This window comes from Aythya ferina, assembly GCF_964211825.1.
Source record: "Aythya ferina genome assembly, chromosome: 9".
Taxonomy (NCBI): domain Eukaryota; kingdom Metazoa; phylum Chordata; class Aves; order Anseriformes; family Anatidae; genus Aythya; species Aythya ferina.
This window is the reverse complement of record NC_140305.1, coordinates 25250375-25276410: the sequence shown is the minus strand read 5'-3', so window position 1 is coordinate 25276410 and position 26036 is coordinate 25250375. Positions and strand designations below refer to the sequence as shown.

At 37.5% G+C, this 26036-nt stretch overlaps 1 protein-coding gene across 1 annotated transcript in view; it reads left to right on the top strand.

Moving 5' to 3' along the window:
• LOC311441323 (uncharacterized protein) overlaps positions 1-26036 on the top strand; it is a gene marked incomplete at its 3' end in the record, with an annotated part of 86848 nt that overhangs the window by 6273 nt on the left and 54539 nt on the right. Inside the window, exon 2 of the mRNA XM_084529278.1 lies at positions 21176-21276. The remainder of the gene's footprint in view (positions 1-21175; positions 21277-26036) is intronic.

The following is a 26036-nucleotide window of genomic DNA, read 5'->3' as shown; positions in this document are numbered from 1 at the left end:
GTGAACTGTAAGTTGGGTTTTACCTTCTATCAAGTGTGTTCTAGGGTCAAATGATAAAAAATCTCTCTTTTTTTTTTTTTTCTTTTTTTCCCCTCTTAGGCTAATTTATTGGTGAATCCTACTAAAGGAAATTTGAACAGCAAAACTCAATGCAGGATTTTATTTTATTTAATCAAAATTAATTTTGCTCATATTTACTGTCATTCACTCACAACTTTTCACCTGCATGCTGACAGTCACCAGCGTGTTTGTGCCTAGGATCACTTGTATGCATCTTGTAGCGTGCCTGATGCTAGTATCTCATCATGTCTCTAGGTTTCTTTCTGACAGGGGATTATTAATGATTTGTAAATGTGCCTGTCACACCATGTAGGAACAAGTTTTGTATGGGATCTTTTGCTTACTATTTTTCTTGCCATTCCTAAATATAAAACAAAATGCTTGAACTCATTTTCTTTGTACTATTCCATAATTTTAGTCCTGTTCTTACCCGAGGAAGAAAATTGTTCTGCCTTCACTACCATTTGAATGAAACCAGGCATTCTGTGCAGCTGAGCCTTCTGGGCTCTTCCAGCATCTTCTAGACTATCCCATGGTGTGGTATCTTAAATGCTGTTTGAGAGCTATCCACAGTTCAGAGGAACTGCAGAATCAGTGCTCTCTCAAATCTGCAGAGATTCAAATCTCAAATATGCAGAGAGAAGCAAAGCAAATCTCCTCTGTTTGGATAAATACTTTACCATGAAAGTTGTTATACTCATCAAGGGAACTACTCGGTAGTCACAAGAAATTACTTTTAGCAAACACCTTAAAGTTCTTCAGTAACTTAGTCACAATAAAAATGTTCAGGTAGTACTGAGAAGTCCTGAAGCTATCTTTTTAGTAGATTTCGAAAGAGAGTAAAAAGCATGTTTGTCAAACCTAAAATATAATGAGACTCCAGTTCAAAGGAAGACTGAGGCACATCCTCAAACCTGAACAGATGAGTACTTCGGCTGAAGTTGGTAAATCCACTCAGGCTTAACAGGTGCTGCAGTTACAGAGAGAGGCTTGAAACAGCACAACCCAGAACTCCAAAAACAACTGGAGAATGTTGAAATGGGGACTGTAAAATGTTGCTTTACCAGTAACAAAACTATTATTTCATTATGTGGTATGTGTTGAGGCACAGAACAGAAGTGAAAAGAATGCATAGAAATGAATTCCATTAATATCCTATTCACCACCAAATTTTACTTTTTATTTAAGAAAAGTTGATGCAAATGCTTTGTTGTTTTCAATTCTTTTTCCTTAACTGAAAGGTGTGGTGAGGTGGACAGCAGGTGAGGGTTCGCATGCTGTTTGCTTTCTGCTCTCCTCCTCTTCCTTCCCACTGTGATGAACTGCAGTTGTGGAGGAGGAGAGCGGTGGGAAAGCAGAGGGCAGTGCTGCAGGGAGGAGCAGGGGGCAGAAGAAACAAAACCACGCAGAGCTTTTAGCTCCGTGCAGCAATGTGGTGTGCTGGAGTGGAGTATTGAAGCTATTTTTAACTGAAAAATATAACAGTGAAGTGCATTTAATTCTCAAAAAAAAAAAAAAAAAAAAGAAAAAAAAAAAAAGGAAACAAAACCCTTTCTCAAGCTCCATGTCCCAAGCAGATAAGCTCTGGGGATGGAGATACTTTGCCATTAGAAATGGCAATTGTGATGCAATGACCTCAAGAAACTTTTTCTGCCAGTATAAAACAAACAAAAAACAACAACAACAAAACCAGCATTTTTTTCCTGTTAATCTAAAAGGCTATATCATCTTCCCTACTAGTTATTATTTTCTAATTCCATGCAACTGCTGCGATGCTACAAATAAATATATATGGAACAAGTCGTTAGGGTTTGTTAAAAGTTGCAATTGATTCAAGAAGGAGTTAAAAAGACAAAAGTAGGCACTGATTGTGCTGTTCAGGTAACCATAAGACTGTTTTGGGACATAAATGTGTAAAGAAATGTAAAGAATATTTGAGGCTTTATGGTTCTGGAAGCAAATAGGTATTGGAAATTTATTTATTTATTTATTGAGGTGGCATAATGGAATATTATTGTAAGAATAGTTTTGGGTATCTGGATTAAAAATATGGAATTTTAAATGGAAGGTTTGTTTGGTTTTAAGTGCTTTTCTGGCCCCATGATCAGTTTGTACAGGGAGTTGTACCCTACAGATGTTTATTTCCATGGTGTAACTGGCAAATAGATTTTGGAAGAACATCCTTGTTTCACCACATAATTCTACAACCTGCAGAAGTTTCAACTGTGATGCTGAGATGTTGCTGCTTTCTAAGGTTTGTTAAAGCCCAGAGTTATACGGGACTACCTTGCAATGGCTCTTACCCCTCCCTTCAAAGGGCACATGAGAAGTTCCTGCAGCCCTGCTATCAAACCTCTGACCACTCAGGCAGTGTGATGTACTCGCTTGTTCCTGTGCTCATATAAATCCTCAGGCAGATGGGAAGGATGAATAGGATTCGTCACTTAAAACAAAAAGCACTAATGAGTGAAGCATTTTTTCACAGGCATGAATGTAACCCCACCAGTTGTAGAATTCAGTGGTGTCAGCTCAGGAAGAACAAACCAATGCTGTAATTTTGCTTGAGAGAACACTGAAAAGAAACGGTGATTGCAGTAATGCTGAGGGGATCCTGGTGTTCTCACAGTATGTCAGAGAGAGACAGGATCTCCTGGGTCCATATGTGTGGGGTTTTTTTTTTGTTTTGTTTGTTTGTTTGTTTTGTTTTGTTTTTGTCTTTTTTTCTCTTTGCTCATTCCAAAGACATCAGACTGATTTTGTAACAGACTATATTTTCTACTTCTTATGGAGTCTGAGAGTTCAGCATAATCTGTATTCTTCAAAATGAATTTCTTCCTCTGAATGATGTATTTTCCTTTAGGCTTTCTTATTCCACCTACCTATCCTTCATCAATTTCTGCTGTATAATCTGAACCAAAGCATCCTCGTACTCTTCCCCTTTCTAAATGGCAGAACAACCTCATTCCTAGAAACTTGGACATCCAACAGCCGAGCCCTGCCTGCTGACCCCAGGATGCTGCTGCTCCCCATTGCCTTCGTTTTGTGGAGTGAGGCTCTTGTTGAGTTTAATAACATTTCTGTGGTGTTTCAGGAGTGTTGCAGAGTTGTTTTACTGAGAGGGTTTGGTTGAGTAGTATTGATTTTTGTTGCTGCTTTTAAGATTTGGGAGCTGGTGTGATACTAATTTTTTTGTAGAATGCCTGTGAAGATGGAGAGAGTTTTCCAAGCCTAGTGAAGTCTGGTTAAAAATAGGAAAAAATATATCTAGACTAGGACTTACGCCTTCAGTTTCTTATGTCTCAAAACTGTAAGAACAGTTGTGTTTTTTGTAATTTTTCTTTAACACAACGGGGGAAAAAGTGATTCTTACTGCCTTACAAAAATGTGTGTTAAGTTTGAGTCTAAGTACAAAGACAAGCTGGTGAACTTTCCTGTGCTTAGAACTTTGCTGAACTTTGCTTTTACATTCTGTAGCCTTAGAAAACTACAAAGTATTATAGCACGTGGCCAAATTTTGTGCTACTTTAAACTGGAAGTACGATATTCCCCAAATAATTTCCAAAATGAATTTAGATGTCTAATTTTTCCACATGCTTTCTGAACCTGTAGAGCTTCAGTAGTACAATTCCAAGTGGAAGACCAATCTGTGAAACTGTCTGCATCCCAAATCAGCAGTTACACCTCAGCTGCATCTGAATGTAGTCAGTACTGTAAGTACGTGGCCAAATAGGGGCCACAGGGGATTTCCTGTTGTCTCTTTTGGAACATCGCGTTTTTTCTTTGAGAAGTTTTTTAATCAAAAGGATGAGACCTATCTACTTAAAATACATCTTTTCCTTAAAATTCCTCCTTTTGTGATTTATCTTACAGAAGGTAGTGATCAGATACTGGTTAACCTCTAATGGGTGAAAGCCAAGCTCAGTCTGTGTCACAGAACACTTCAAAAATGTCAGTCATGTCTGAGTTTGGAGGACTTGGTATCCAGAACTAAAGCTTTGCTACTTTATTAAGATTTAACTTCCAGAACAATGTCTTCATGCATGGATTTCAGCATCTTAAACAAAATCTTCAGTGATTCTGTTTTAGAACGACTTCTCATTTTACTGGCTTTGTTGGCTCTTCTGCTTCTAAAAATTTCCTTTTGGTTCAGTGGTGCATGTGTTAGTATTTGTTTCAGGTTTGCTCTTGGTTGTATACCCAGCTGGGAAATGCAAGCTGCAGGTGGAGTGTAATCCCACAAGGCAAAAACCTAAAAAGCTTGTGTACTCTGAGGGTGCTCTGATGTTCAGATTTTTTTTAAAGTAGCCTGGAACTACTTGTCTCTGCTATGAAGAGTCGGTACATTTTCTCTCAGGTTACAGAGTATGCTTTTCAAAGAACATTATTAAGTTTTAATATATCCATTGTTTTAGAAGACAATACCTAGAGCCTTCACATTAAATAGCTTTTGGTAATTTCTGTTGAGTTGCATTTGATTTCACACTACTGGGGTGAAGGCATCATGCATTAGTAGTGACGCATTAATCTACGATGTCGCTCATGCTTTGGTAAACCATTGCATTTATATTTTGCAAAATCACAAGACAATTTATATATGGCACAAAGGAAATAGGCTTTTGTGTTATGTTACTTCTCTGATAAGATCATGAATTACACCAAGCAGGCACGGATTTTAAACTGGATGCCTAGAAAAGAAAGCAGATCTTTATCAAGGAAATCAGTGTTAACTGTTGAGAGATTACTTTGTTTTCTTCAGCACTGAGGAAACTATAATTTAAAGCTTTGACCATAGGCCTTTAGAGCTGTAGCAGTGGAAGTACGGTGCATACATGGCAGAAACCACGAAAATCTCTAGGGAAAAGCACATGGCTGGCAGGAGGACCTGGGGAGTGAGGGCTATGGCTCTGATCCTGTGGACAGATCCTGTCGATCCCTTTTGAGTTAGGACTGCTTGGCCCTTGGCAGAGCACTGAGGATTCAGCTGGTGATGTTTTAGAAATAAAGGGATCAATTCAGCGACTGAAAGAATTAGAATGAAAAGCTCTTTCTTTTGCAGTCATAAATTAAACAAAAGGTAAATAAAATCATTAAGTATTATTGGTAACATTCTATTAAAAAAAAAAAAAAGAAATTTTAAGTCACTTAAGGCCTCATTCAGAATATCTTTACAAAACAGTAGCAGTTTATAACATATAGGAACAGTATATCTTTCCTTAATATTGTATTTAAATTTGTTATTGGGCTAAATCAGCACATTTACTTAAAAAGTTCATGTGGTCTAAAATGTGATTTTAGAATATTAATGCTAAAAACCTTTAAATTTAAAAGTTTTTATTATTATTTCTGTTAAACATACCAGTAATTAAGCCTCTTAAGATAAAAACTTCTGGTAACAAAGGCTATATAAAAAGTCTTGTATGATTTTAAAAGCCAGAAGGGACTTAAAAAGTCAGTTTCTCCAGAATGATGGTAGCCCATTGTCTGAAATAATTTCCCATGAGCTCACTTAGTAGGAAAAATAAACTCAGTCTGCATTACCAGCAAATGATAAATGTATAATCCTTCTTGACATCTACATGGAATTGTAAAACAGTCAAATCCCAATTTGTGATAGATGTGAAACCTAACACTTTGTGCTATCATTTTTGGGGAGAAAAAAAAATGTAGTAAAATCATAAAGGTTTCTTATTCCAGCGTTGACATGAAAGTACATGATTTGAGTCTTATTATTGCCAATTATGTTAGCATATTAAGGGAAGAATGGATCTCTAATACGTCTACATGCTTAAAGCTCGAGCTAAAATGGCAAGGTAGAATTGAAATTATTTAATCTCTCAATAGAATTTCCCTGAAGTAATGTTAAGGCTCAGGTCAGGGAAATATCTCAGCACCCTCAGGAGCTAAGCTGGGGCTGGAAGAGCTGGAGGTTCCCCCAGTATGGAGAACCTCTGGGTTTCTTTGGCAGACAGGTAGCTACCTTGGCCCAGGATTTTAGCCCCTCTTCGGTGATAAAACTCCTGGAAGAGCCTCAGTACAAACTCATTAATTGCATGTTATTTTGAGCAAGTAGCTGACTCTCCTTACTGAAGCCTTTAAGTAGACGAAGTTCAAGACAGGAATTTGGTTGCAGAGGAAAAATTTCAACTCCTCTCTTTCAATGCCAGTTACCTCTGACCACTACATTGGATTATACACCCATCTACCCTCACAGATGCTAAAGCTATTATTGCTCCCATCACAGGATATAGGCAGTGCCCATATCTACTTTATACTCCATGAGCAATCTGGCCATCTTTAAACGCCTCTCAGCTGAGATAAATGGATGCTAAAGCATGTACTTCTAAAAGTCATGGAGGCCTTTTACTCCATGCCACAGATCAGAGGAAACCAACAGTGAATCAGAGGTGACAACTTAAAAGAAATAACTTTAAATTCTCCGCATATATTAAAATTATCTGTAGAAGTCAATTTACTGGACATCATCAGTCAGAATTTTTCTTCAAAAGGCTTGTTAAAAACGTAAACCCTAACAATACTGTTCACTCTGCTTCTTCCTTCTTGCCCATCAGCTATGTTAATTTATTATTATTTACCAAACTGTAATTCTTACTCCAATTAACTTATAATTAATAAGCACTTGACATTTTCAGAGTACTTCAGAATTAATCCTCTCAGCGCGCCTCTAAGTAGTTGTTGTTGTTAAAGATGAGAGAACTAATTTCAGATTATTCATATTTATTGAAATGAAATACATCAGAAGAAAAAGGAAAATACAGTGACTGAGATCCCACTTTTAATGAACTCAAAGCTGCACAGAAGGCTGAAGTGGTTTCAGAGGGTTTATCAGCGTGGAGCAAGTGGCCGGCCCTTTGCTGCCCCTGGTGCAGAGCTGGTGGTGGCAAGGCTGGGGCTGGCTGGTGTGTGGAGCTGGGCAGGACACCAGACAGTGCTTTTTTATTTTTATTTTTATTTTTATTTTTATTTTTATTTTTATTTTTATTTTTATTTATTTTTATTTTTATTTTTATTTATTTTTATTTTTATTATTTTTGGTATGATATAAGAGCTGTTACCACATAATCTTTGTTTGTCCTCACATTTCTTATTATTCATCATTTAGAGAAAGCAAGACCATTATTTGGCTTGTTACAAGCAACGGGTATTTGCTAACAAGCCCAAGGGGGGAGGGTGGGGAGGGGGGAGGGAGTGCTAGGATTTCGTGGTCCCCTGGACACAGGAGCCATTTGCAGGCATGTCTCACTGGTGACAGCTCATCATGGGTTGGAAAGGGTTGAGAGGGTTGGGTGGGAATACTTCAAGTGACTTCCTATTAGCAGACTGCATAGATACGAATCTCACAGGGTGATATTCTTAGCTAAAGTAAAGGGGTATTCTGAGCTGTTCAGCTGTTAAATAAGTTCTAGCTCTTTAAAGGAGGTTGTTTGATTTGCTATTATCATTGTATTGCACTTACACACTGGTCTTTCAGAAGGAATGTGCCTAGGTAGATGTGTGCCCCTGACAGTGTGGCACTCACAGCACACAGGCCCGTCACTAGCCATTTGCTGGGTTCTTGTGCATCCTGGGGCTCCTTCTAGACCATGACCTGATTCTTACAGGTTTTCTGACCTCTGACGGGGAGCAAAACCGTTCCTCTAACCCACAATAGAAAGAAAAAGGACCCTAGGAAATAGGGTACTGCAAGCTTCAGCTGAAGCAGTAGGCCGAATTTCCAGTGGAGGAGGTTAATGCCTGCTTTAAGCTTGCCTGGCCTAGCTGCAAGGCCGCAGCTGGATCCAAGGGCTTCAGCTGAAGTTTGAATTTGTATGAAATGTTAACATGTTTGCCCGTTGAATTCTCATTACCAGTGCATGTAAACACTACCTGATCTGACTATGTAATTTGTTTTCTTTGAGCAACAGGACCTTTGAGAGACACGTTGATCAGTAGCTCTGGATCTCAGAAAATATTCTCTCAAATCCTGTCTTTCAGCATCTTAAATTTTGAGTGCTTCATTGCTTCCTGAAACTTCTGTGATCTTCCAGGGTTATAGAATTGTGGGGAAGTACTGCTGTTGGCAACAAGTTATTTATTTTAATATATATTTTGAGATGCAGGCATCAGTTCTTGGCTTTTGGCTCCTTCTACTTCTCACGAAGGTTAGGCCTGTTTGGTTTTGGCTTCAAGTTCCTGCCATAATAGGTGTGAATGCCCACCCAATTCAGTGTCCACGGTGATGTTAGTTACTGCTTTCCTTTAGTGAAGTATTTCAGCAGGAGATGGAAAGCAGAAGAGGTGTGACACCACACTGATTTCAGCAGTGCTGCGAGGCCACTGGTGCCATCCAGGACCCTGGAGGTCCTCTCCGCCACCTTCAGTCTTCCCATTCCATTGCTTCCCATCAGTAGACATTCCAGGAAAACATCTTTTTCAAGTCAACGAAGAAAGGACAAACCACCAAAATCATGGCATATTTTAAATGAAGTGGGTAATTTTCCAATTTTTTGTTCAGACTACAATCGACAAATCAGTTTTTCACACAGCCTTAACTGAAAGACCAATTTATCACTTGGACATAAGAGGAGAAAAAAATCCCTCTTATAGATCAATTTTAACAGGTCAAAATTGTAATCCTTTCACTTTTTCATTCCCTGTAGATACCCAATGCAGCTGCTATTTAAAAAACAAACAAGCAACCTGCTATTGACTTCAGTAAGGACTAGATAAGACCCTATCTATGCATGAGCAGCAAGAAAATTATTGCAGGAGATGTAGAATATAAGACAAGTAGATTATCTTCTGTACCGGGTTGTTTCTCCTTTTAAATAATAAGAGATTAGTATGCCAGCTTCTAAGTCAATCACGTGGGTTTAAGTTTCTCCCATAGTTCACTTACCAAGCCTTTCAAATTATTATTTTTTTTTCTGCCATGCAAAAGTGTTCAAGTACCATTCAGTTTACTTTAAAATGGTGCTTTTATACTTATTTTGTAGGACGTACTTAAATTATTCTTCCCCTTTAGAGTAACAGATGCATCATTTATTAATTTACCAAAATAAATAGCAAATCTGCTATATATATCTGATTTGATAATTTTTGATGCAATTCTATCATATGCAAAAACTCTGAGCTCACAGGTGCTTGCCTGAAATGAAGATATTAAATCTCTGATGTATTAAATAAACTTTAAAAAATAAAAAAATAAAAAAAATCAGCTCCTTTCTCTTCTCAACAAATTTTTCAGTTAAAGTGATTTAAAGTTTATACACACACACTTTCCCCACCAAATTTGGACTGTATCTGTAGATATCAGCATGAATCCCAAATGTTAAATTAATGCCTGGTCAGCCATTGCTTTGTGCACTTTGGGCATGGAGGCTTTATTTTTCTCAGCCAATTCTATAAAAATGTCTGTTAACAACTGCAAAAAAAAATACATTTAAAAAAATCTCCTGTTGAAGTCCTGAAGTAGTAGGGTTTGTTTGTTTGTTTGTTATGAATGACTGCTTTGCTCCAGATTTTTCTAATAATTAATATAATTGACTTAGAAAAACTTAAATAAAAGATTTGTTTGCAAAATTTCACTTTATATACTAGGACTAAATATACACTTTTTAAAAATTGCAGATGAACAAGCTGAAAGCTGTAAGTGAAAGCTCCTAGAAAAGTAACTAGATGAAACAAGCTTAAGTTCTTGAACGATTGTCTTTTCCTTTTTTCTTTCCCTTGGTTCAGTAAATCACTTTTTATGGCTGGCAAATATCTGAAAATGTACATCATGCACAAACAATAAAGAAGCAGGAGTTAAGACAGCAATGAAATCCACGTTACTATTGCTATTTCTATATTTTTTAAAGCCAGTAGATCTGATGATATCATTTACTGTAGCATTTGTAATAAAATATAGATTCTTACGAATGTCTGTAGGAAAAAAAAAATTAACGTTTAAGTGACTAGAAGTGAAATAATTGGATGACTTTAATTTCTCAAGTAAAATAATACTGGGATGCATTGTTCTATGTGGGTCATGTTAAACAGTTTCAAGAGAGTTTGCAAGAAAACCACAACACAAACCACTGAGCCTTTGGTGTTTAGTATACACAACATTTTATATAAGGAAGTCAATCTGGTGAATCCCTGAGAGAAAGGGAGAAGAATTATCTCAGATTTATTAGGGCTACTAATCCATTTCCCGAGAAGGTCACACTGGAAACTTTCATAAAAATTTCAGGCTGATCTCTAACTTTTCCATGTATAATTCATCTTTGGTCTCTTGCATTTCTTTTCTTTATGCTAGGTCCTAAACCTTTCAACTGATATTATAAAATCCAGGATGAAATGAGGGTTCTGAGATGGGAACCAATAAGACATGCTTGTTGCTGAGATTTGTAAAGATCAACTTTTAATAGTTGTGACTATAACCAGCTTTGATGCCATCATTTAAAAAGTAAAACTGTCTTTCTCAGTGGACTTTTAGGCTAGCTTAATGCAACGCAGCAGGCATTTCAAAATTACTGTTTGTCACAGGGGATCAGGCAAAAACTTTTTTTGTTTTGTTTAAGCTCATTCATATGCGATATAGGATGCTGGAGAATTCCAAGGCATATGCAGCTGCCTATTTCTGTTCACCTAAAGCTATTGGGATGTCTCCAATGTACTGGAATGAACCTGTGTTTTCTGGATCTCGTCTGCATAAAATGAGCCAGTGACTCAGAGAAAATTATTGATACTGCTTACACAGCTACGTTTGCTTGATTTCCTACTGTCTGTGTTGTGTATTCCCAGAGGCTATGTTTTACCATGCTGGAGAGTTTAAAATATGCAGGTTTCAGTGCTAGTGCAAGTTTGGAAGCGAGCGTAAGTGCTTAGTCACAAATAAGCATACAACTAATTGTCTGTGCTAAAAATAAGAGAATATACAATAGATGGGAAGACTCAGAGGGCTCATTTCAATAGTTCCAAACTACAGAAAAAGGTCTGCCAGTTTCATTAAAAGGCTGTGATTTCATTAATGGCTATTCAGCACCCATTTGATGCATGCGCAGGTAAATAGAGAGTTTGTGCCACAGAGGTGTTTTGAATCTTAGTTACTTCTGCATTTCCTCATTTCAGGCAGGGATGCAGTGCTGTATTTTACAATTTATAGATAATACCTACTATATAGTCATTATGTGGTAAGTGACAACTCTTTGATGATAAGTTGACAGCAAAGCTGAGCAGCAGGCTTTTTGTCTATAGACTCATGTTTTCCTCAGAGACAGAGATATCAAACAGATGTCAGTAGTGCATTTAGCTGTTTGCTAATAACTGATGTTGCAGTACTTTTCAAAACAACGCTGAAGAGTAACTTCCATTTAATAGGAAGCCTAGAGTTTCCATAAAAGCATAAAATAAAATTAGAGGCAACAAGCTTTTATGAAGGAAAGGTATGTGTTAGGCTTATACTCTGAAGGAAATAGGAATAGTGTTTACCAAAATGTAATAAATGATTTCTCTGAGTAGTATGGGCAAGTTAGAAATCTCAATCTTGTCCCCATGGAAATCAGCAGGGAGAAGCTATGTCACTTTACTGCTGTTGCTGTCAGGTCCAGATAATATAACCCAAAGAAAGATGTCTCTTTTTCCAAGTGCGCTACGTGAACCTGAGAGAAGAGTGCTATGTCTGAAGGGATGGAAGAAGTATTACTGTTGAGTAGCATGATTTAGTGACAGCAGGCATTGTAAAGCACCATGGATGTTAACTGCTTTTGCACTAAGAACATAAAATAGCCCAAGGTCAGGTGTGTAACCAAAATGTTTTTTTCCCCAAATGAAGACATGATAAGGGGTGCGGGGAGCACTGCCGTGTGCAGTGACGCTTGATGGGTGACTGTGGTGTGGAGTTCCAGTTGCAAAAGATTTCGTTCCTGGTTCTCCCCATTCTGGTGCTTGCACAATGATCATGGGACAGGGAACGTAAGGCAAGGTCTAGCGGGTTATTCAGAGAATTCTTTACTCCTGGACTTGTTTCCTTCTAATTTCAGCCCGGTCTTTGAGGCTATCCTTTGGCTCATCTTGAACATCTTAATCAACTATAAGTGGATAGAGATGTTAAGTCACATTTTTCAAAACGTTGAAACTGGGCAGATCAGTGGGTTGTAAAATGGCCATGTTGAAACTACCCCTTCAGGCAGTTGAGATGTAGGGAGAGACTCACAGCAGCCATAGCTGTGTGTCTTCCAAAGACAATGTCCAGTGTGACAGTTGGCTTTCAGGAGCAGACAGCAAGAGCCATGGGTGCCTCTGGTGTCCTCAATCAGGGAGCTGAACACTGTTCATTGGAGCTGGGCATGTGCTGAACACCATCAGTCACAAAGATCAAAGGGATCTCCATTCCCTTGCCCCAAGAAGAGAATATTGGTTCATTATATCATGGGGAAATATTTGGCAATTAAAGCTAAAAATTACCCACAAAAGAAATACTTAAAAGTATTATTATATATTTCTGCTAATACACTTAACTGGAGTGTATGCATCAGTTCTGCTCAGCTCATAATGATTATCTCTCTTGAAAAAAAAAAAAAAAAGAACAAACTGATTCTAATTAACAAGAAATATGAACTGAAAAAATCTGCCAGAAAATATTTTAACGTATTTGGGTGTTATAAAACGTTTGAGATTTGAAAATGAATGTGTTTAATTTACTGTTAGGTAGTGTATACATATGGATTCCCTTACAATTAACATTAAATAATGAAAACATGAGCAGATATAATACTGTCTAACTAGTAAGTAAAGCCTGAAATGTAAAAATAATGTATTTCTGTAAATAATTCCATTAAGCATCCATTAGTGTTGTACTAGCGTTGTGTAGAAATAAGGAACAGATCCGTATCATTTCTGGCACTGAAATACATCAAACATCAAAGAAAACAGGTCGGAAATGCAAAGCGCTCATGGAGCCCGTTCGCCTGTAGCATTTCCCACTTTGCGGTAAGCACTGCCATCCCCCAGGAGCAAGTTTCTCTCTTCCTCAGCAAAGCCGGGCAACGTTTTCTGCAGGTTGTGTGCTGGAGGTTTTGGATGATCTCCCTGCACTTTAATTAGTCTCCAAACCCTGAGCAGTAGGGAATTAACCTTAATCCACTCTCTTCTGAAGTGCCGAGACCCGCTCTGCTGGCACAGCCCGTGGCTCACTCCATACCCGGCTGCTCCAGCAGAGTTGTGTGCATCCCCATGTTCCTGAAGTGCTGCTGAATCGCTTCTGCTGTTCCTCAGCTCAGTCTGCATTTACAGGTCTAGCTCCTTTACCCTCATCCTTTCTGATGTTAGTGGCAAACGGGGAAGGAGTCGTGGTGAAACCAGCGCTCTGGGCTGCAGGGTTCCTGTTGGTGTTTTCTGGGGGAGGGTGGTAAATGTTGCTCGGAGCTGAAGGAGACAGATCACCTTTAGCTGGTACAAGGAGAGATCAGCTAGGTCATAATCATAAAACAGATTTTCAAGGTCCTGGCGATAGCACACTTTGTCTTCATTAATAAATAATTATACTGAACAGTGATGTTTAATTATTGCAAGGATCTTTGTGTTTTCTGTCTCCAGAGCAATGCTTCTACTTTAATATCAAAAAAATCCCCACCTAGTTTGTTCTTGTCCATATGTTTAAACAAATCTAACCAAGTCCTAACAAATTTTGTATGTAAAATTTTGCATTACCTGACTATCTGTTTAGCATTTCAAGAACATGTCTGTGCTGGGTTTATGTTGGTGAGGAAATTGCTGTTATGGAGATTGAGAGCAGCTGAAGTGAGGCAGGGTTAAGTTCTTCTCTACACATCATCTGCAGTGGGCACAAAAAAAAAAAAAATCATTAAGGGAAAACTTCAAGAACTATAAGTTAAAAGTTCAACTATAAAGTTGTTCATCAAGAACAAGAAATGTCTCCTTAACCCTCACCAAAGGAGAGTTATGGGGAGGAGAATCATAAAGGTGTCACAGAGGAAAGTTATAGTTCCCAATGTAACTGAGATGCCCCTGTTTAACATATATTTTAAGGGGTACAGCATACCAAAACTTTCCCAAATCATAATAAAATTTTCCTTCAATGATTTGGGAATATGAGCTGATAATATGAGAAAACTCCTGCATAGATTTGCTAATTTTACAATGATAAAATTATATAAATATATATATTTAAAAGGGGAGATGCCTAGATGAAAAGTTAACCTGAGATTACTTTCTGAATTATTTAGATTATTGGCAGGAGGAGGAAACTGCTTAGTAGTTTCCACCATGCCTGTAATGCAACATCATCAATAAGTACAAGCTCTTCTTAACTTAATCTCCTGATTTATGACCTCATTAATAAAGATAGATGAATTTTCTTTTATTCATTACTTATTCAAATAGTTTGGAAAAATATATATATTTTAAACGCAATGGAATTTCTAATGAAACCTTCAGAGAAACACAGAGTGAATATATAAAGAAAAATTATATATACTGCTTCTAGAATAGCATAACATCAGCCCATAAAGTAGGCTGGCACTGTGCTGCAGGTGAGCGGCAGCTTTATGCCTCCTCTCCCGCACAGCTGCAGAGACAAAGCTCCCAGACCCACTGAGCGGTACCTGGAGTACAGCACCCAAACCTACAGGGTGCTGGGTGCTGATGGATGCACTGTACAAGCCATCGGCACGCTTCTCATTTGAGAACATGGGTCTGTTAAATGTTTGGAAAAGAATTTTTGTAGTTTCTTTTGATTAGAAATATATACAGATTCTGCAGTGTTCTCTTGTGACCTGAATTTTAATCTGAATTAAAATCTTATAATCTGAATTAAAGGGCTTGATTCTGGAGTTAGGTGTGTTTTCATCTGGTTACAAAAAATAATTTATTTAAGAGATGAATGAGGACTCTAAGGAACTTAAATATCACTTTGTCAAGAACAAAATGTGGGCTTTCTGCTCTCTGATTGCATGATTGCACAGAGCTGCCTTTCAAGTGACCTGTGACAGATGCTTTTTTTTAATGCTCTCCTCTGCTCACATGGGAAAATAGCAAATGAATGTTTATATTTTTGGCAGTTCCCTTTCTTTCCTCTTTTCATTGAAGCTAAGCAAGGTGCACCTAAGAGTGCAACCTGCAGTTGCTACACGTGGGTGCTGTTGCTTTGAGTTCAGGAACAAAATTTCCATTGGCATGAAATGGTCTGAGATTTTGCTCCTAATTGTTCATTGTTCAGTGCTCTCTCTAATTTGTCATCCATGCCTGAGTTGTATTTTTGTATGTAGTGACCTGTTTCTATTAATTAACAGAAAGTTTGGAATGAAATTCACAAGAGAAATTAGTGTCATAATCAGTTCATAGAAATAACCGCACCTCCTGCTTGATCCTATTTCAGTACTCTTTTAAATTCATACATTTTTAATTTAAAAAAAAAGTCTGGCATTGGGTCTTTTAAAGCTAGCTGAAAGCCTGTTCTGACATACCAGCAATGAAAATAGTACTTCTCAATGCAGCAGCTAAACTGATTTATGACCTAGAGAGGGAACTTCAAACAGGCTGAAATTCTGTATTTTAATTGCATTTTGACTATGTATTTTCATGGTGGGCATTAAAGGCCAAATTCAAGTAGCATCTCCACAGGTAGCATCATCAGCCTTGCCATGGTACCTTGCATGTTTGAATGCAAAGCAGAGCCACTCCGTGTTACTGGTGAGGAAGAAATTCCCAGTTGCTTTACTTTGCAGCTTTTAATAATGAGTGGAGCAATATATCTTACAGGTTATTGTGCCCATTTATGACTTTAATGGAGGATGTTTCAGCATCCGTGGGTCCTACTGGAACATTCCTTTATGCATTTTTGGCTGTTACGTTTGCTTGTTTGGGGATTGTCATCACCTGTGTGAATTTCAGTGTATATTAGCCGAGGCATGGAAAAATGAAAATAACTTTTAGTAGTGATGAAACTCCATGGAGATGAAAGACAGTTTCTTGCAGATACAGTTAGGATGAGAGACAGAAGAACACTGGCATTCCCATTGCTAAATACCTTTTGCTATTATAATTTTCTGCCTTGGTAGCATGCACATAATCTCCTTACCTGTCCCACAGCCCTGTCAGAAGAGGGCTCTGCTGGGCTGTGTTACAGCCAGCTTCATGGATAGTAAATATCCCAAGAGAATTAGTATTAGTTTGTCCATCTTAATATCAAAATGACAGCCTAACGTACAGTGAGTACTGTTCTCAAGATGGAGGCCCCGTGCGTTATTGGTCCTTTGGAATGTGTGTCAACCAGGGATACCAGCATTTTTCATAGTGAGACAATAGGATAGGATATTTTAATTGTTGTAACTGCTACTTTGGGTTCTTTAAATTATTTTCTTTTAGAAAGCAGAGCTCTTTAAGGAAGATTACTTCATTTATATTTAGTCTGTGAGGGTCAGGCACTGATGGAGAAATTGGATTTGAATGTGTTTATGTATACAGGGCTTCACCACGCTGATCCCAGCCTTCTCGCATATGCTATCAGTGGTGAAATAAATTTACAAACTTTGACTTGTTTTGAAAAATTATTTTGACAGATGGCATATGCTTGGGCAGTTTAAAGTCTGACTTTTATTGTGTGCTTATGATTCTTTGTAAATAATTGCATAGTTTCTTCTGAAGAAATAACGTCTTAAAAGATGATTACATCTGAGGATGTTCTGCTTAGTTCAGTATATCGCAAATCACCATGCCTTTCTATTAAAGCAAGTCTTCCTGATTATTGTATTTTATTATGCAGCAGCATTGCACATTATGATTGCTTTCTTTTGTGTTGTACTGTTGCAAAATAGTCACTGAAATCTACTGTGTACTTACACCTGCCAGACTTCATACCCCAGCATTTTTCTTTTCCTTTTATTTTCCTCCTCTGCACCCTGCACTCCCCCCAAAAGAACTGCACAGCTTTCTTTCCCATCTTCTCTGTTGTTTGAAGGCAAAGAACAGAGAATCAGGGGGAAACTGAAGTTGCAAAAATCCAGACAAACTTCAAATATTTGTGGGTAAGGAAGCCATCAACCATATCCACAAGAAAAATCCAAAGACAGTTGCAAGGGTGGTTCCTGGCCCTGGGCATTGACATACTCCTGCCATGTCCCACCGGTTTCTTCTTGTCCTGGGAAAAGGTCTTACATTGACTGAACATGCATTAATGTTATTATTCACTAGTTTTGTCTACTACTTATTTATCTGTGCCATGATAAATCTGTTTGTTTCATAGCTCACACCTCCATTTCTTTGCTCGCCATTTCTTCTCTTTTCATCAGGTGTAGCCATTCTGAATTTTGATACATGTATTATTTTCTGAGACAGCAAACGTGTTGCAGTGCACCTGACTTTAAGTTCTCTGCCTTCAGAAGTACCTTCTGAAATCAATGCAATTGTGAAAAGTTCTTGCACAAATTTTTGCACGTAGATTTTACATTATTAAATGTTGTTTAACCTAAAGCAGGGTTCTGAGTTTGGCTTTGCTCATTTAAACATAATAAAACCATGCAAAATCAATTCTGGAGAGGAAATTTAAACCCACTGTGCAGTGTTCAGAGCTAATATTTCACCTTATTTATGTGAGTGCTACATCATATTGAGGAAAGACTTGTGCATTACCCTACTCAAGCATTATATAGTGGGGGGGAAGCAATATAAGTTACTTCCTTGTCTTATGAAACCAGAAAAATTGCAACAATGGTTTTGTAGAGTCACTCAAGACAATAAGTAATGTTTTCATTAAAAGTACAACTGGATGTTATCTGCCAAGATTTATGTCTTGTAGGATCAAACTTCCTCTGATACTTGCTGGAAAAGCAGACTGCAGGTAGAAAATCAGAGATCATCATTGTTTCCATTCTCTAAGCATTAAGCCCAGTGACAGTAAGTCCCAGGAACAGGACTTGAATGGCGTGTGGCTAAATTGATGTCCATTGCCATAATGATGAAATAAAATGAAATGAAATGGGTACTTCTCTGAAGTTTTCCTTGCACCACTGTGTACGTGAAAGGCTTTGCATTGTACACAGCTTCTCCATCCCGAGGGATGCTGGTGCCACCAATGTGCATCTCCCATGCATGCAATAATGAGAAGGTTGCATTGTTTTAGAGAGGAGGAGTGGAAGGGGATGGTGTCATAAGCATTGTTCTGGAAATGCTGCTCTGTCTGCGGGGTCTTCTGTGGGCCTAGCTCAAAGCTGTAGGCAGCACTCTTGCATCCTTGGTGTCAGCAGGGAGTTACTGGGGCCCTCGGCATGGCACTGCGCTTCACTGCTGGGAGGTTAAGGGTGGTTTAGGCTCTGCAGAGATTTGCTTGGCTCTGACATGTCCTGTAAACAGGCTTTGCCTGTAGAACATGGAAGCAGGGCAGAAAATTGAATTTCCAGAATAGAAACTGCGTTAATATGCCTTCACTGATGTGCTGGAGCTTTCAGACACAATCAAGAACAGAACAAGAATGCTTTCAACTGTTTCTATCTAATTTCTTTACAGCATATGACTAAGGTACCACCTTGTGAAACCCAACACGCAGCAATTAAATTTGAGTGCAGTTGGGGCTGTGTGGATGTGTACAGCTGGCAAACAAGACTCCTACTGAACCATCGCACAGTTTTGATTCCTCTCAAAATACTGTTGCAAAGCAGTTGCAAGTTTCTGTATGTGCAGGGGTAATGTGGATAATAGCAAGGGGTCTTCACTTTTTCCTTTTATTTTGAGCCTTCACGCAGTTCCCCAACAAAACTAGGTTATTACATTCAAAATGTGATCATTTGGGGTTTGTCTTTATTAAGAAAGAAATCAGAGAGCTTGGCTTTAGCCGGTCTCTTGGCTCCTATCTGAGATAGGCTAAATTGTACCGTAGATCATCCCTCTCCAGAGAGTCACACTCTCTTTTTGGAATATCCATACATTTGTATCTGAGTTTACAGCTCACTTGGATGCCTGGGGAAGCAGTTGAATATTTGTAGGTTTTTTTTTTTTTTTTTTTTTTTTTTTTTTTTTTTTTTCTTACCGTAGAAATGCAACGGCCAGTCACAGAGCCTTGAGAGCTTATTCTCAAGGTGATCTAAGGTGTCCAATGCTCCCAGCAGCCATGGAAGCGTGTAGAGGCTTTCAGATTGCTGGTAGGAGTCACAATCTGATAATTCCTTGGATTATTTTTTTTGACTTTTTTTTTTTCTTACTGCACTCCAAATATCACTTTAGTTGATGATCTGAGAAGTTATAAAGGATTTGTGGAGTTATTGTAAAGTGATTTATTTGCATCTGCTGATGTATGACTTTGGAATTTGTCCCTGTTCCTTCACTGATTGTAATGATGAAAATGTACTTTTCATAATTTGTTTCTTGTAGCGCAACTTGTCACCCTAAAATCTGATGTAATCCTTGACCTCTGATCTGTAGAATCCTACAGTAATCCCTTTATGATAATATTATCTCTTGAACTGACCATTCAAAGGCCTTAGGAATTACAGAACGCTCTTAATTAACTTGTCTGAGACACTGTTTATTTCATTGGTCTTTTTCTTTCTTACTTTTCATTGTCACCGTGGCATCTGTTTGTTCTCATCCTTTCCCCCCTGCCCTGCTAATTATAGATAGGGAAAACAGAAATCTAACCTTGCAGGAAATTCATTAATATTAAAATATTCCCTAGATAAGCCTGTAAATCTCCAAGCCGGATAGTTTGTCAGTTCCTTACAAAATAATTCACCTTTCGAGTGAATGCAGATCTTCAGTACAAATTAGTAATCACTTCTTGCATATTTAAATTTACTTTTCAACTTAGAAACCTTAACGAAATCTCTGTTTTCATGCTGAGAATTGTCAGGGATGAACCATTCCAATCTTAATGCAAAATGAACAAATAACTTTTAAGAAATTATAATGTGAATGTGTCCTTTTAACAAGAACTCAAAGTTATTTGCTACTGTGATTATAATCATTATTAAATATAGATCTAACTACACAAATACAGTGAGTGCAAAGGTTGGTGTTCTAAAAGATACAAATTAGACTGGAATACCCTTGCTTATGGGACTTTTCAAGATGATTTCACTGGCACTTTTTGAGTAATTTGTGATGGACATTTGACCCTTTGCTATAGGTCTGTCAGCTTTTCTTTTGATTAAAAAATACAATTTTAATAAGAAAAAAATAAAAACAAAATAACCCAACTGAAATTACATTCTGAATTATTTAGAATCACACAGGAGATGAAAGCTTCTTAGAAGTTTCCAGAGTGGAGATAATGCATCGTGATCAATAAATGAATACTATCTTTCCTAAACCCAAATATATTTGGCATACATTATTAAAAAGGTATGAAACTGTCTGATTTCATTATTAATGCAAGGTTATGCTATGGCTAACATGCACAGCTGAAGAGGTCATACAGTACAAAGTTAGCATTTGGTTTCATAGTTGTTATTTTTTAATGATTTTAAAGGATTGATGAGGAACCAGATTTAGATCTTCATTCTCTTCAATCTTGCTGTCTCAGTTAAGTCCACCTTGTTCTTTGGAGAGAAATGGAGGATTGGAGAGGTACTAAACAAATCCTGAATTTAGGAGTGCTTGGGGAGTGTGCCCTCAGAAAGACCATCCCTAGAAACATTCCTGACGTTACAAAGAAAAAGGAGAATAGGCAGATGAAAAATAAGTGCTGACACTACACTTGCAATGTTCATGCTGTAGTACGTTAGTATCAATACACTAAATTTTCTAAATTTGCAAGCTTTTCTTTAGCAGCTCTGATTTAACATCTTCAGGATGCCTGAGTTGTCTGGGTCAAGTACATTCTAGCATTTTCTTTGACATATTTGCCTCCCTAAAACAGTCTGTTCTTTTTCCTTCTATATCTACCCTCATCATTTCCTAACAGAGACTGTAAATGTCAGTATGTCTCACTGATAATTTGCTGTTTGAGGTTACCTAACTGTGGAGTAAAATTCTCAAGCTTGTTATGGCACGGTTGTGTTATTTCATTGACTTTGCACCTGTCATCAGTATGATTCCCTTTAAAGCAACTTTTAAAGTAATATGAAATGTCAGTAGCCATTTCTAAAATTTTTGGTATATTTTCAACTATTTTGTCTTGCAGTAAGTCCACAGACTCGGCTGTAATGAGAATCCTAGTGTGCCAAGATTTTTTTGACATAACTCTGCCCAGATAGACAGCATCTGCTCTGAAGACATTGCCTTGTGAGTACAAATAAGAAAGTCACTGTATGCTGAATTTGTGCAGAGAATGAAAGTTCATAATTTTTGAAAAATTATATGGCTGCGGATGCAGCTTGAACTCTGAATTTGGCTCTGTGCATCATTTAAGGGGTTTCGTCTTTATGGGTTCCTGTTACTTTACAGATTGTAGTTTGTAGCTTAGAGTGTGTTCTCACTTGATTTTTGCTTACTTTGGCAAACTGTTGAAGTCTAGATGCTTACTTCCCTGAAATATGTAAATTTTCTTTAGTCAAACTGTTTTGAAGAATACTGCAGAATGAGAGCAAAGGAGTTATGTACCCTTTTGAAATTGAAAATGACTCTCTTAAGGAGAAGAGGTATAGTTGTTCTGTATTTCCTACTGTTGAAAAATAGTAGGTAGGTTACTTACTTTTTTTTCACCATTTTTTTTTATACTACAATGTAATCAGCAGTTATGCATCTCTTACTACCAGCTAGACTACAGAGGTGTCCCATGGAGTTCATATCTATCCCTGGAGAACAGACACCCTCTTCTAACTCGAGCAAAACAGACTTTACCCACTTCTCATCTTCTCATGCACTCCAAAGCAGTGAATTTACTTGATGCCCTCTACTCTGGGAATATTCAGTCACTCTTGTGTGTCATTCTGAGAGGGATTGTCATGAGGTTCTAGTACTTCATAATCAAGAAATACCGAGAAATGTTTTTCTTGAAAGTAACATGATTATGTTATGAACTTTTCTCTAAACACTGATGTATTCGTATTTTGAAGCTGTGCCTGTGAGGCAAGCTGATTCCCACTTTTTTTTTTTTTTTTTTTTTTTTTTTTCCCTGCAGAGCATAAATCTTGTGAACTTCTCTGAAAGATCCAATTTCCAGGTCGCTCTTTGTGATAGTTGACAGACTTGTAAATCTTACCCAGAATTGTTCACACATAAACTTAAATGCAGGCGAGATGGAAACTTTCAAAGCTTCATACTTCACTGTGAAATGAATAGGCACAGTGAAGCCGTTTGCAGATTAAATGAAGTTTAAAAGTGATTTCACTTCCTAAATAATGTATGAATTATCTGGAATCATTAAAAAATAACTATATTAGTGCTAAAATTTTCAAAGTCAAGACGACATGACCTGAGTTAGAAACATATCTTTCAATACTGTTATTTGGTATTAACCTATGCAAACTGATGTTTACTGTGTTAGAAAAAGTTTGATAAAAGAAAAAAAACATTGGTATATGTGTATGTGCAGCATTGTAGGAGAGAACATAGGAAATGACATCTACTAGCATTAGTGGCTAGTGCATACTAGTGCATACTCCTTATGTTAAGATTATGGAGTCAAGTTCTTGATTTTTTTTTTCTCTATAATGCAAATTTGATGCATTTGTACTTATATACTGAATTAGTTTTCAAGCATTCAACCTCTTTTTAAAAAGAAAGGTACAAAATTTAAGTGCTGGGTTGAGTCTAGCAATATTAAAGATGATAATGTAACTTCTTATAAGACGTACTGCAAGGGAAAGAGGACAAAAGATGGCCATTAAGGGTTTGTGTAACAAAACTCTATGTTTAACTTAATACACTGCTACTGATACATTATCTTTCAAAGATAAAAATTTACATATGGAAGGATAGATGTTTTTAGGTTCTTTTGAGCTCCTAATAATATCAGTTTGTAGTAGAAAAACTAGTTTTCAAAAGCCACATTGGCCTACCCATGCTCCATTTAAAGTCATCAGAGAAGCTGTTACTGACTTCTGAGACAACAGATTTATTCTTTGTCAAAACATTGCAATTTGGTTAGGTATAATAAGAAGATTATACATGTATATTATTATTTCATATTCTACTTAAAAATGCAGGTTTAAAAAAACATTTGTCATAGCACAATGATTAGATTTTTTTTTAGTGCTGTCAGTATCATCTGTGTGCTTTTATGATGATAGTATTGTTAATAGAAAAAAGACTAGCAGAAATAAAGAAGATGGATGAAAAGATGGATCTTTCTTTCCGTTATCAGCTAGCTCCTGTAAAATACTTTCAGCCATTCCGTATTCCCAGTAGTCACTGCCATCATCTAAGTCAAATATAAATACAAAAGAAAGAATAGGCAGCTTTACTTATCTTTTTACCCAATTTATTTTGCGGTTCCTTTATAAAGTTTTTCATCCTACTTCTTATTTTGTATGTATTATTGAAACTGTGAAGCCATCACTAAACATGTGGCTGAAACTAAATTTCAAATGTGATGGGTAAAATTGATTAAGTGTTCTTACAGAGATAATGGGTTCCAAGGTCTCCAACTCTTTCAAGACCACAACCCTTGCTGGAAATAGAATGCAGCAATAAATTGAAGGAAACCAGTGATTAAACCCTAAACTTGCAGAAACTCTGAGAATACTCTTCCAGCAATAATATGTTCATGTTAGTTTATTTTTTTCTTTTTTGTTAAAGCTTAAGAAGATTTGGAGCAGATCTTATATAAAATACATCCTGTTCAGGATGCAGATGCTGTAAACCTTATCTCTGTCAAAACTCAGCTCGCTCCTATCATCTGTTAGCCCGCTCAGTAAACCAGAAAGCATGCTGGTCTTGGTCACTGTGCTTCCATCTTTACTTGCCACTGGCCAGTCAGAAGGTGGGTTTGGGGGACGTGGGCCCTGCCACAGAGCAGGTTACCCAGACCAGGAAGAGTGTGTGGCATCTGGTCTGTATAAACTGTGTTTAGAAAACACAAAACAGAAACATCAAAGGAGGTTCGGTCCATGGAAAGCTGTTTGTCTCTGGTAATCCCCCTCAGTATATGACTATCTCTACGTATAGACCCATATGTTTGTGGTATGAGAATACTGCTAGAAACATAACAGGAGCCTAAATAAAAAGAGAGAAAGCTCTCTCTATACTGGGTAAGATCAACCTTTGTCTAAGGACACCTATTAATTTCCGTGAATGCTATTCCCTTCTGTTCTTGTCCTGGGATGCATAGGTTTAATTTGTTGCTTTTAAAATTCATGCTGGTATCAAGATCTCATAAATGTTAGCCAAAAACTCCTCGTAGATTCTAAGACTGAGAGGCCAAGTCTGGTGAATCTGTCTTCCTAGCTAAAACTACCCCAGATTCTGTGGGAATTGATAGCTCTGGCCTGCACCTGCTTGATTTCTGCAATGTCTTTATGTGGTAATCAGAATTGCACATGATTTTCCAGATGAGCCTTCAGGAGCATCTTTCCCATTGCCAGGGTGCCTTTCCGTCATTTATGTTTCATTCTCTTGTTTGCCCAGTGTAGTGCTTCTTGCTACTGGACAGATGGTTTTATTATTTGCAATCACCACAGGATCTCCCTTCTGATTTCTGTATTCAGCAATGATTTCCATGTTTATTTTTGGTACCCAGATTATTGCCTTGCTTTTGCCAGCACTGGGCCGTCTGTATCCACCCATAAACCAAATCTACTCAATCACTGTGTATCTGGCTGTTCTGCTGGTTTTTTACTATTTTTGTGCTATCGTTAAACATAGTCATTCTGGAAACTGAACACTTCTCTGCCTCATTTTTATACCAGTTAATTCCAACATGCTGACCCAGCAGCTTTCCTTTCAATGCTTATTTTCTCTCTAACATTTTGCTGTTTGCCAGCACCTCTGGCCTTGCCTAAATGGAAGAATATTTTAATTTATCCATGGAAATTCGTATTTTTCTGCTTCATGCTCTCAAAGCATATACGGCTTTTTTTACGGTACAGATAACACTCATCTGACCCACCACCCTATTTTCCATCAGAATAATATACTGTTCAGATGAACAAATTTTTTTTTCTTTGGTAAATCTGTGCTGTTCATCAGGTGACGTGGTTCTATATTTGTGTTCACATGAACATTTGTCTTTTAATACCAGTTTCTCAATATTAGGGGTTCTTCTGTACTACAAAATCCAGTTAGAGCATTATCATCACTTGAAATGGATAATGTGATTTAGTCTATTAGCGTCGATGGTACCGTGTTATAACTCTGCCCCTAAGTCAAGTTACATTTTAGACATAAAAATAGGAATGATTAAGTAACATGGTTTAAATGTGATTTAGTTATACCTCAGTTGCAAAACATTTTTAGCCAGGGCAAATTGTAACCGTGCTCTTTCTGGTACCCAGGTAGACTATTTTTGCAGCTATGCTGACCCACATACTGAGTAGGATAGTAGCTCCCCTGCAGTCTCTGTGATTTATCAGATAAACATATCTATAACCTGCTTGGTCCTCTAAGTCCTCTGAAAATTATCTACTAGCAGTATTTACAAGTCCTCATATACTCACAAATAAAGATTTTCTAGATCTGATTAACACTGTCACCTCATTCCATGTACCGTTGTCTTCTGCGTGGAGTGGAAGTGACTTATGCTTGAAGAGCAGTTAACCACCAATCATCTTGTCTTCTAGAAGAAACCCCTGTAAATCAAACTCTTTCAACAATAGAAAGGCCAGAAGTTGTTTTAAATGTAAACTTGAAATGACTAGTAATTGAGAAAGGTATAGAATTGCCATCCAAGCTCCCTATCACTGAAAATAATCAAAGAAATTGAATAAATCTTCTGTTTGTTTCTTTACTTTATATGCTTAGTTTTGTGCTAAGGGCCTCCAATCTCATTCTGTTATACTGCAGTCTTTATTTCATGAGCATTTGCAATGACTTGAATAAATCACTGCTCAAAGTATTCCCCCAGAATTACTGTCCTTCATCAACAGATAGATTTAGCCTCACTA